Raw genomic sequence first — 12,224 nt, 5'->3', positions numbered from 1 at the left:
CGCTACTTTAGTTGTTACAGCCTCTTGTAATATGAGAATTTCTATTAGCTGCATAAAGATAGTCTTTCGAACATTGTAATTTTATCACCGAGCTTATCCGAGAGATATTTACCACCGCCAACTTTTAAGTATTACATTCACTGTTGTTCGGTATCCTCCGACCAAGATATGATCGGATTGAGAGTATACGGGTAAGATGCTACCGTGATTTTCTTAGTCTGATTGTCCAGTTGCATACTGACTTTCCATCCTGAATGGCAACCGTTACCGAAATTACCTCATCTGGTGCCTTTTAGCCTGTCTGAAATTTCTTAAAGATTTCTCTCGTGCGTGCCCGTTTTCGTTCTAACTCCAGTACCCTCTTCTTGCTTTGTGTTCTAGTTAGCCATTTCGTTTGTTTAGTCTACTTGTTTGGGTAGGCTCCACCGGAAGCTTGGTTTTGGAATTTTTCTATTAATTTAAGGTTTTTGTCCTCGTCAGTTAGCATCTCACTATCTGCTGATAACACTTGAATACCACCGGAATTGTGGGCTTTTGGAACCTCGGAATGTTTGACAAACATTTAGTTTCCTTTGCAGGTGTCTTTCTACCGTCTAAGGTCTGGGTGCGAGACCTGATGCGGACATGGTGAATTGGCCGCTGGACTCTGTATATTTGTCAACATTCTACGTCGAGCTGAATCCTGATTCTCTGCAGTTTCTCCCCAACTTGGTGAGTCCGATCCCTCCGATTCCAGTTTTCCTTTAAGGGGCCGGTAACGTTTGCCTATACATCGGGCTTTCCTGATTTCGTCTATCTTCAGCGGATAGTAGCACCTGATTATCCTTCCTTAAAGATTTTACACGGGACAGTTAGCCTTGAGATGACCCGTGGAGCTGCACCCTATACATGTAAGAAACTAAGGCTTTGAAGCTTCGAACGGTCATATAAGACGGGATATGCTTAGTAAGATCAACTCCAACATTTCGCACACTATTGTCTACATTGAAAGGTTTATTGCCTGTCCATCTGTCACCACTAATCTCCAGACCCGCGCCATAAGGAGTTGACGATTGTCTGATTAGATCGAACTTCAGTTCAAAAGGAGGTTGAGCGCGCGCACATATCGAAACCCAAACGCAACACAGCTGATCGCAATTGGACCAGATTCGCCATTCGAATAAAGAAAGTTCGTAGAACCGCCTGTCTTTTTCATAATCCTGGTTCATGTCCAACGTTTGGACTTTCACGTATACTGAATTACCAAGGAAATCATATGTAAAACCGTAAATATCATCATCTTGCAAACCTATCTTTCGATTAACCAGTCGATGATTTCTAACACGTTAGGTCTTTCATATCCGAACAGGAACAAAAACTTTAACGTAGAGTTTCTAATCTGAGCTTCCATGGCTGAATGGTTCTGTTGTACTCACAAGTTACAGCGACACACGACCGACTGCTTGTCCCACTCGCAGATTCGCAGCGAGCTCCGCACACAACCGTACTCGATAGTGGCTAAATGGGCGCTCACCCCTCAACTCCACACATGGCTTGCTCACAGTTTTCTCGCCACATAGGATGTGCCACACTGGAGACAATTTCACCTCCCTGGAAGTGCATTAGGGTAGTCTGTTCAGTATATTCATTTCCTTGGTCGACCGCGTCACCATTCATTCACTGCCATGGCTACCGAATGCATACTTTCGACATGATTTTGTTGTCACTAAAGTAAACTCACATAATGTCGAACTCCACGAAATTGCAACATTATAGGGTTCAGAAGTTCGTACAGGAGGTGTTGCTTTCGACTTGATCTCTTGTTGAAGTGCTCGTGGTGTTGTGTGGTGCACTTCACACAGAATAAACTCAATGCTGAGATACTGAGTGGAGTCCACCATTTATTTTTCTGAAAACTGCGTTTCGTTCGATATAATTGCGTATAAAACAGCATTGTGACTGCTGCTTATGTAGCATGTGACGTAAAGTATGTAACCTAACATTTTGAGTAAAATCAACCTGAAGAACTAGGTTGGTATATCAGTTCGTGGAGGTTTTGTTGGGCATGTCGTCACGTAGGTTGCTATAAGTACATTCATCAATCGTCATTTTTTGTTTGAGGTTATATAATTAATCTTGTGATGATTTGTTGAATGTTGCATGGTTAAAGGTTAGGTGAAATGTTGTTTAAGCTTTAGAAAACAGGGTGTGAAACAAAAACAGGGTACAATATATGTGAAATTTTGTTCTCTTTGCATTAATAAAGGGGTACAGGCAGCGAAGGCAGCTGAAAATGGTTCAAATGTGTCTAAGCACTATGGGGCTCAACATCTGAGGTCATCAGTCCCCTAGACTTAGAATTACCTAAACCTAACTAACATAAGGACATCATACACATCAATGCCCGAGGCAGGATTCGAACCTGCGACCGTAGTAGCAGCGCGGTTCCGGACTGAAGCTCCTAGAACCGCTCGGCCACAGGGGCAGCTGAAGGCAGGTGAAAACATTTGTGCTGTGTATGGGATAAGTGAATCGTACAAGTCACGCCAGAAAATATTTTCTCGCCTTTACAAGGAGAACAACGGACTTTGATGAAGGACGTTTTTACGTGTTATCACGACGATCCACATCAATACACCGGATTATCCGCAAATTTAATCAACTGCAACCATTTATCTCTGTGAGGCACTTGCATTCAATGGGCAATGTCGGGAAATAAAGGAATGAATACAATATAAGGTTTAAACGTCCCGTCGACGACAAAGTTCAAAAATGGTTCAAATGCCGAGATGTGGGAAGAAATAATTCACTCAGGGACATTGTCGAACATGATCGTTTTGGTGGCCCAGGAATTATAGCGAGGAGAGGCATAATGTTGCATTGGTGTTCTGACCTCCAAATCATTGAAGAGTGTAAACTCACTGGTCAATGTTATTGTGACACTCCACTCCTTCCCCATGTGCGCCTTTTCAAGGGTGTGCTTTTAGCCCAGACTTAATTTTTACGGATGGCAATGCGCGACCTGCGCAGGTCAAGGAGCTCTTGGAACGAGAAGAATCTCGGCGAATGAAACGATCTGCCCGTTCCTTCGACTTAAATCCCATCGAGTAAACATGGGATGCTTTGGGGAGACGTAGTGCGGCACGTCTGCATGCGCCAGCGACCATACAGCTATTGTCAGTCGAGTCCTGGTGAGGACTGGAAGTCATTACGAACCTTGTGGCCGGCATGGGACCACGTCTCAGAGCATGCGTTGCCGTCCGTCGTGATCACACACCCTATTAAGAACCGCGCCCCGCGTATTTAATGTCCAGGGGACCATCATAAATGGCAGTGACTTGAGTGTGATTATTGTCTTTGGATGAAAGTGTCATTTCTGTTAGTCTCATTGCGTATTTCTTTCAGTTATCAGCTGTACTGTACTGTAGCAATCTGTCCGCTTGGCTAGCCGCGCGGTCTAATCCGCTGCTTCTCTAGCGGGAAGGCGTGCCGGTCCCCGGCACGAGTCCGCCCGGCGGATTAGTGTCGAGGTCTGGTGTGCCGGCCAGCCTGTGGATGGTTTTTAAGGCGGTTTTCCATCTGCCTCGGCGAATGCTGGCTGGTTCCCCTTATTCTGCCTCAGTTACACTATATCGGCGACTGCTGTGCAAACACCGTCTCCAAATACGCGTATTATTCTACCACGCAAACATTTGGGGTTACACTCGTCTGGTATGAGACGTTCCCGGGGGTGGGGGGCGGAGCACAATAACCCTCGGTTCAGTGTGGGGCGGCGGTGGGGTGGGTGGACTGCCGTAGCCTGTTATCGGGTTGTGATCCACTGAGGGCTACGGCTGGACGAAGCCTCTCTGTCGTTTTTCTAGGTCCCCAGTTTAATACACAATACAATACACTGTAGCAATTCTTTCTATGTATGGTTCAAGTTTCATCGAGCTGTTTTTCTAGGCGGTGACAAATCATGCGAAAGTTACTTTCGTCCGTGCGTTTTGCCCACCAGTGTCATTTCCCTTTAATTTTTATCTCCTATGTTCAACCAACTAATCACAATATCCTAAAGAGGAAAATGACGTCATTTAAGCATATCTGTACTGAGGCTCTGGTGATGGTTTCAAGTGTTGTGTGTATCGTGACACGACATGCGTCACCAGATACCTCTTCTATCCCATTAAAAGCCTGTCGCGCGCTACAATCACTGCTAAAATACATATAATTTCAAATAGTAAGTAAATGTGATATTCAACACGACGTATCACACTGATAAAATAAGTTTCGTTCCAAAGCTAATCTCAGTTCAACAAAGAGAGAGTACCCGTTCAGGGACCTCTCCATTTTGCTCCTTATCCTGCGTCCGTGCATCGATAAGCACCAAAATCAAAATAAGTATTAACGCTAACTGCTCCTGAAAGTCGACATTTAAAGCAGACATTTTGCCAGCAAACAGTTTGCCGCAGTCCTTAAACCGATATCGTGATGATGTATGGCTATTGTGATCAAAATGCCCAACGAGCGTGTGCTATGTATGCTGCTCGGTATCCTGGACGACATCATCCAAGTGTCCGGACCGTTCGCCGGATAGTTACGTTATTTAAGAAAACAGGAAGTGTTGAGCCACATGTGAAACGTCAACCACGACCTGCAACAAATGATGATGCCCAAGTAGGTGTTTTAGCTGCTGTCGCGGCTAATCCGCACATCAGTAGCAGACAAGTTGCGCGAGAACGGGAATCTCAAAAACGTCTGTGTTGAGAATGCTACATCAACATCGATTGCACCCGTACCATTTTTCTATGCACCAGGAATTGGATGGGGACGACTTTGAACGTCGTGTACAGTTCTGCCACTGGGCACAAGAGAAATTACGGGACGCTGACAAATTTTTTCCACGCGTTCTATTTAGCGACGAAGAGTCATTCACCAACAGCGGTAACGTAAACCGGCATAATATGCACTATTGGGGAACGGAAAATCCACGATGGCTGCGACAAGTGGAACATCAGCGACGTTGGCGGGTTAATGTATGGTGCGGCATTATGGGAGGAAGGATAATTGGCCCCCATTTTATCGATGGCAATCTAAAGTACAATGTATGCTGATTTCCTACGTAATGTTCTACCGTTGTTACTACAAAATGTTTCACTGCGTGACAGAATGGCGATGTCCTTCCAACATGATGGATGTCCGGCACATAGCTCGCGTGAGGTTGGGGGTTGGGTTGTTTGGGGAAGGAGACCAGACAGCGAGCTCATCGGTCTCATCGGATTAGGGAAGGACGGGGAAGGAAGACGGCCGTGACCTTTGAAAGGAACCATCCCGGCATTTGCCTGGAGCGATTTAGGGAAACCACGGAAAAACGGAAAACCTAAATCAGGATTGCCGGACGCGGGATTGAACCGTCGTCCTCCCGAAAGCGAGTCCATTGTCTAACCACTGCGCCACCTCGCTCGGTCGCGTGCGGTTGAAGCGGTATTAAATAGCATATTTTATGACAGATAGATTGGTCGTCGAAGCACCATACCATGGCCCGCACGTTCACCGGATCTGACGTCCCCCGATTTCTTTCTGTGGGGAAAGTTGAAGGATATTTGCTATCGTGATCCACCGACAACGCCTAACAACATGCGTCAGCGCATTCTCAATGCATGTGCGAACATTACGGAAGGCGAACTTCTCGCTGTTGAGAGGAATGTCGTTACACGTATTGCCAAATGCATTGAGGATGACGGACATCATTTTGAGCATTTATTGCATTAATGTGTTATTTACAGGAAATCACGCTGTAACAGCATGCGTTCTCAGAAATGATAAGTTCACAAAGGTACATGTATCACATTGGAACAACCGAAACAAAATGTTCAAACGTACCTACGTTCTGTATTTTAATTTACAAAACATACCTGTTACCAACTGTTTGTCTAAAATTGTGAGCCATATGTTTGTGACTATTGCAGTGCCATCTATCACAAAGCGAAAAAAGTGCTCCAACTAAAACATTCATATTTCTTTACGTACTACACGAATATGTAATAAGAAATGGGGGTTCCTATTTTTAAAAAACCCAGTTGATATCGGTTTGACCTATGGCAGCGTTATCTAGCGGGCCAACCATAGCGCCAACGGGTTTCCCCCTTCAAGCTAGACAAGTTCCGTTCTTTGTAGTTTTTTCGTTTGACGCTTATTTCGTGAGATATTTGGCCCGTTCACGATCAATGGACCACCCAGTATATACTGTGAACACTAATGGTTGTGTATCACTCCCGAAACTACTTTTACTTCTTAAAATTTCTCTCTGTTAAGAATGATGGGGTGTGTTTTGTTTACTAATAACTCTTCAATCTAACAGAAGAAAAGATCCAACGAGGAGCGGGGCGGTCGTCATGGGATCGTTTAGTCGGCGAAGGAGTGTTACAGAGAAGCTCAACAAACTCCAATGGTAGACGCTACAAGACAGACGCCGTGCATCACGGAGAGGTTTACTATTGAAATTTCGAGAGAGTACTTTCCGAGAAGAGCAGACAAACATATTACTTCCTCCCAGTTACATCTCGCGAAATGGCCACGATGACAAAATACGATTAATTAGAGCTAATACAAAGGCTTACCGACAGTCATTCTTCCCACGCGCCATTAGAGAGTGAAACATGAAAGGCGAGATCAGTTAGTGATACCAGAAGTAACCTCTGTCACACATTGTCAGGTGATTTGCGGAGTATTGATGTGGAAGTAGATGTAATCACACAGTTGGTCTGATATTCTGTACGCTCGTATTTTGTTCATTATGCGGCACTGTGGAACTGCATCGAATGCCTTTCGGGTGTCAAGGAACACTTCAAACTGGACGCCGGTATCTATTACTTACTGGGTCTCGCGTAGAAATGTGCAGTTTACACGGTTCCAGAATTATACATCCCAAAACTTTCAGTCATTTAGAAAGTACGCAGTATAGAGCGATGTTCCGACAAAAAAGAAGCTGAAAGTAACATTTAGCGTGGAGAGGGGCGACTCACTGTTGCGGCCGCTGCGTGCAGTGGAGTCCGCCGCCGCTCGGCTCCCACCAAACACTGACCACTGCCACTGCACTCCCGCTCACATAATCGCCCTCTGCTGCCGCCTATCTTGTTACGCCACGGCAGACGTCACGCTGCCGTCTTCGGGGCTGCCACGACACGACTGTTGTTTTCAAAAAAGATGCACTCACGTTTTTCCATTTTTCAGGAAGGTCGCTGTGATTCGGAAATTCGTCAAAGCTGTACAAATAATCTTCATGGTACATTACAATTGTGTGTCGGACCGGAAGTCGAACCTCAGACGTCCATCGCGGACAGGCCCTCTAACGGCAGAACTATCCAAACACGTCTCATTGCCCGCCCTTTCAGCTTTACTTCCACCAGCGTCTCTTCTTCTATCTTCCAAGCTTGAAAGGTAATAGAACAGGGGCTGGGGCAAGCACGGTTGTGAGGAGTGGAGGTCGTGATTAAAGCTCGAATAGTTCAATCGGTAGAGGACTTGCCCGCAAAAGGCAACGGTCCCAGGTTCGAGTGCTGGTTCGGCGTCCGGTTTTCACTTACCAGAAAGTTTCTAAACTGTGCACTCTCCGTTGTAAAAGTAAAAATACATTGGGAAAACAGTTCCCTGGACTGTAAATAAGCAATATCTCGGGTATACTCTTTCTCCCAGAAGTGCTTGTCCCGCAACGAATGCAAGAGATCTTCTGTGAAGTTTGGTAGGTAAGAGCAGAGGGAATGGTGGAACTAAAGCTGTGAGGACGGGTTGTGAGTCGTGTCTGGATAGCTCTGTCAGTAGGGCACTTTGACGCAAAAGGACGAGATCCTAGGTTCGAGCCCCGCTCCAAAACATAGTTTTAATCTTCCTGGAAGTTTAAAATCGGCGAACACTCACCCGCAGAGTGAAACTTCCATTTCGATATTCTCATATAAACAGAGCTCGTGTGGGGACACGCAGCAACCTTCAGCAGCAAACGAACCAAAACTGATAAACAGATAGTTTAAATATCAGAGTAAAACTTCCTCAACAGACTACTTACAAACTATCCAGAACGAGTATTCAGTGCAAAATCTAGGAATGCATCATAGCCCCCTGCGAATCGCTGCGTTAGAAAACCACGAAGTCAAGACTAGACTAATTGCAGAGTGCACAGAGGAACAGTATTTTTTTTTTTTTTTTTTTTTTTTTTTTTTTTTTTTTTTTTTTTTTTTTTTTTTTTTTGCGCTCCTTACACGAACGCCGCTGCTAGCAAGATGGGATGTGCCTTTTGTCCTAAATTCACGGTAGTGGTCGGGACTGGTTGTGTGTATGTGGGTATGTGTGTGTGTGTGTGTGTGTGTGTGTGTGTATGTGTGTGTGTGTGTGTGTGTTTTGTCCTCATGTCCTCATCAACATCGACGAGCAGGTCGCCGAAGTAACGACAAATAAAACAAATTGTACCAAGCGGCCAAGTTCCCCAGAAGGGGACTTCATGCTAAATCTCCCATATATACACTATTGGCCATTAACATTGCTACACCGCGAAGATGACGTGCTACAGACGCGAAATTTAACCGACAGGAAGAAGATGCTGTGATATGCAAATGATTAGCTTTTCAGAGCATTCACACAAAGCTGGCGCCGGTGGCCACACCTACAACGTGCTAACATGGGCAAAGTTTCCAACCGATTTCTCATACACAAACAGCAGTTGACCGGCGTTGACTGGTGAAACGTTGTTGTGATGCCTCGTGTAAGAAGGAGAAATGCGTACCATCACGTTTACGACTTTGATAAAGGTCGGATTGTAGCCTATCGTGATTGCGGTTTATCGTATCGCGACATTGCTGCTCGCCTTGGTCAAGATCCAATGACTGTTAGCAGAAAATGGAATCGGTGGGTTCAGGAGGGCAATACGAAACGCCGTGCTGGATCCCAACGGCCTCGTATCACTAGCACTCGAGATGACAGGGATCTTATCCTCATGGCTGTAACGGATCGTGCAGCCACGTCTCGATCCCTGAGTCAACAGATGGGGACGTTTGTAAGACAACAACCATCTGCACGAACAGTTCCACGATTATTTGCAGCGGCATGGACTATCAGCCCGGAGACCACGGCTGCGGTTACCCTTGACGCTGCAGCACAGACAGGAGCTCCTGCGATGGCGTACTCAACGACGAACCTGGGTGCACGAATGGCAAAACGTCATTTTTTCGGATGAATCCAGGTTCTGTTTACAGCATCATGATGGTCGCATCCGTGTTTGCCGACATCGCTGTGAACGCACATTGGAAGCGTGTATTCGTCATCGCCGTACTGGCGAATCACCCGGCGTGATGGTACGGGGTGCAATTGGTTACACGTCTCGTTCACCTCTTGTTCGCATTGAAGGCACTTTGAACAGTGGACGGTACATTTCAGATGTGTTACGACCCGTGGCTATACCCTCCATTCGATCCCTGCGAAACCGTACATTTCAGCAGGATAATGCACGACCGCTTGTTGTATGTAGGTCCTGTACTGGCCTTCCTGGATACAGAAAATGTTCGACTACTGCCCTGGCCAGCACATTCTCCAGATCTCTCACCAATTGAAAACGTCTGGTCAATGGTGGCCGAGCAACTGGTTGGTCACAATACGCCAGTCACTACTGGCTCTGAGCACTATGGGACTCAACTGCTGAGGTCATTAGTCCCCTAGAACTTAGAACTAGTTAAACCTAACTAACCTAAGGACATCACAAACATCCATGCCCGAGGCAGGATTCGAACCTGCGACCGTAGCGGTCTTGCGGTTCCAGACTGCCCAGTCACTACTCTTGATGAACTGTGGTATAGTGTTGAAACTGCATGGGCAGCTGTACCTGTACACGCCATCCAAGCTCTGTTTGACTCAATGCCCAGGCGTATCAAGGCCGTTATTACGGCCAGAGGTGGTTGTTCTGGGTACTGATTTCTCAGGATCTATGCACCCAAACTGCGTGAAAATGTAATCACATGTCAGTTTTAGTATAATATATTTGTCCAATGAATACCCGTTTATCATTTGCATTTCTTCTTGGTGAAGCAATTTTAATGGCCAGTAGTGTACATTTTTTCCGCGAAGCTAGCTGCAGAAAAAGCAGGTGCCAGGCTAATATTTATTGAAAGAGTCCTAATCAAAAATAAGCTGATCGGACAAACATTATTTAACCCCTTGAAAAAGCACTTTGGTCGCTTTGGAACATTATAGACTAATTAGAACCGGTACCAGGCGGACACGTGGTCTTTAGAACGGCTCGCATATGCCATGGAGCTAAAATGGTGTGTACGTGCCTGTCGGTTGTAGCGACTCAGCGCCGTTAGGTGGGTCGATGTAGAGACGTAACAGAATATCACAAAGGAGCTATCGTATCTGCATGTGGCCATTACCACGCTATAAATGAAGTTGCCCTATTTCTTGATGTATCAAGACAAAAACTCTTCAACGCGTCTACAAGGAATGAGGTATAATTCGCAGGCATGTAGTACGGCGTAAGAATGGAGGTCGTAAAAACATCCTAGTGACAAGGACTTCAGACAAATCTCCTTCAACCAGTTTCGGAGCGAACATTGCAATAGAAACTGCAAGCAACGGGCATTTGGAGACAGGTACCCCAAAAGAGGCCATTACAGTGGTATGAAAATGTACACGTCTTCAACGAGCCAAACAACGCAGAAACTGGGCATTATCTGGCTGCAGGCGTGTACTGTGGTCTTAGGAGTCTCGATTTTCTCGATTTTCAAGCGACACAAGACGCTGAGTGCACCGACGGCACCGTGAAGCGTTTAACTGGTAATGTGTGGACAGCGTACGAGGGCGTGCTGGGAATGCCTCAGAATTTTTTATGTGGGAACTCTTAAACCTTTTACATAAAACAAATTTGATATTCTACTTTTTTTTCTTCATGTCCATATATTTATTTCTCAACATAGACACATTTCTCCCAACGAGCAACCAGTTTGTTGATACCATCAATGTAGATTGTTGGACTTTGTTGACGGAGTCCCAACCACACCTCTGCTTGCACTGCTTCATCGCTATTAAAGTAAAGTGCTCGAGGTGTTCTTTAAGTTTTGACAACAGATGAAAATCGGATGGGACCAAGTCGGGAACGTCTGGAGGATGATCGGTGGCATTGAACCACAGCCGTCGGATTGTTGCAAATGTCGCAGCGCTCATGTGTCATCTGGCACTGTGATGCTGAATGAGAGGGTGCCCCACGTGTGGACGAAATCTTCGAATTCGTTCTCTTACACTGCTGGCCATTAAAATTGCTACACCACGAAGATGACGTGCTACAGACGCGAAATTTAACAGACAGGAAGAAGATGCTGTGATATGCAAATGATTAGCTTTTCAGAGCATTCACACAAAGTTGGCGCCGGTGGCCACACCTACAACGTGCTGACATGAGGAAAGTTTCCAACCGATTTCTCATACCCAAATACCAGTTGACCGGCGTTGCCTGGTGAAACGCTGTTATGTTGCCTGGTGTAAAAAGGAGAAATGCGTACCATCACGTTTCCGACTTTGATAAAGGTCGGATTGCAGCCTTCGCGATTGCGGTTTATCGTATCGCGACATTGCTGCTCGCCTTGGTCGAGATCCAATGACTGTTAGCAGAATATGGAATCGGTGGGTTCAGGAGGGTAATACGGAACGCCGTGCTGGATCCCAACGGCCTCGTATCACTAGCAGTGGAGATGACAGGCACCTTATCCGTATCGTGCAGCCACGTCTCGATCCCTGAGTCAACAGATGGGGACGTTTACAAGACAATAACCATCTGCACGAACAGTTCGACGACGTTTGCAGCAGCATGGACTATCAGCTCGGAGACCATGGCTGCGGTTACCCTTGACACTGCAGCACAGACAGGAGCGCCTGCGATGGTGTACACAACGACGAACCTGGGTGCACGAATAGCAAAACGTCATTTTTTTCGGATGAATCCAGGTTCTGTTTACAGCATCATGATGGTTGCATCCGTGTTTGGCGACATCGCGGTGAACGCACTTTGGAAGCGCGTATTCGTCATCGCCAAACTGGTTGTTGTGAACATGAACCAGTAAGTTTATTTAAACATTCACTGTTATCAAGTGTATCCGAGTCTGCCACTTCTACATGATGGGAATCCTATGGTCGCTCTCATCGTCCAAGATGTCAACAGTCGTGTTCACAAGGCTGCACCTATACGTTCGCTGTTCGTATGTGACTACTGTATTTAAAATAGCGGATGA

At 45.9% G+C, this 12,224-nt stretch overlaps 1 protein-coding gene across 1 annotated transcript in view; it reads right to left on the bottom strand.

Moving 5' to 3' along the window:
- Positions 1-7,025, bottom strand: part of LOC124555990 (organic cation transporter protein-like) — a 349,132-nt gene extending 342,107 nt beyond the window's left edge. The window contains exon 1 of the mRNA XM_047130035.1: positions 6,984-7,025. The gene's annotated coding sequence lies outside the window, so the exon portion shown is untranslated. The remainder of the gene's footprint in view (positions 1-6,983) is intronic.
- Between the last annotated feature and the right edge of the window lie 5,199 nt (positions 7,026-12,224).

This window comes from Schistocerca americana, chromosome X (genome assembly GCF_021461395.2).
Source record: "Schistocerca americana isolate TAMUIC-IGC-003095 chromosome X, iqSchAmer2.1, whole genome shotgun sequence".
Taxonomy (NCBI): Eukaryota; Metazoa; Arthropoda; class Insecta; order Orthoptera; family Acrididae; genus Schistocerca; species Schistocerca americana.
Note: the sequence above shows the minus strand (reverse complement) of the source record. Positions and strands in the feature narration are given on the sequence as shown.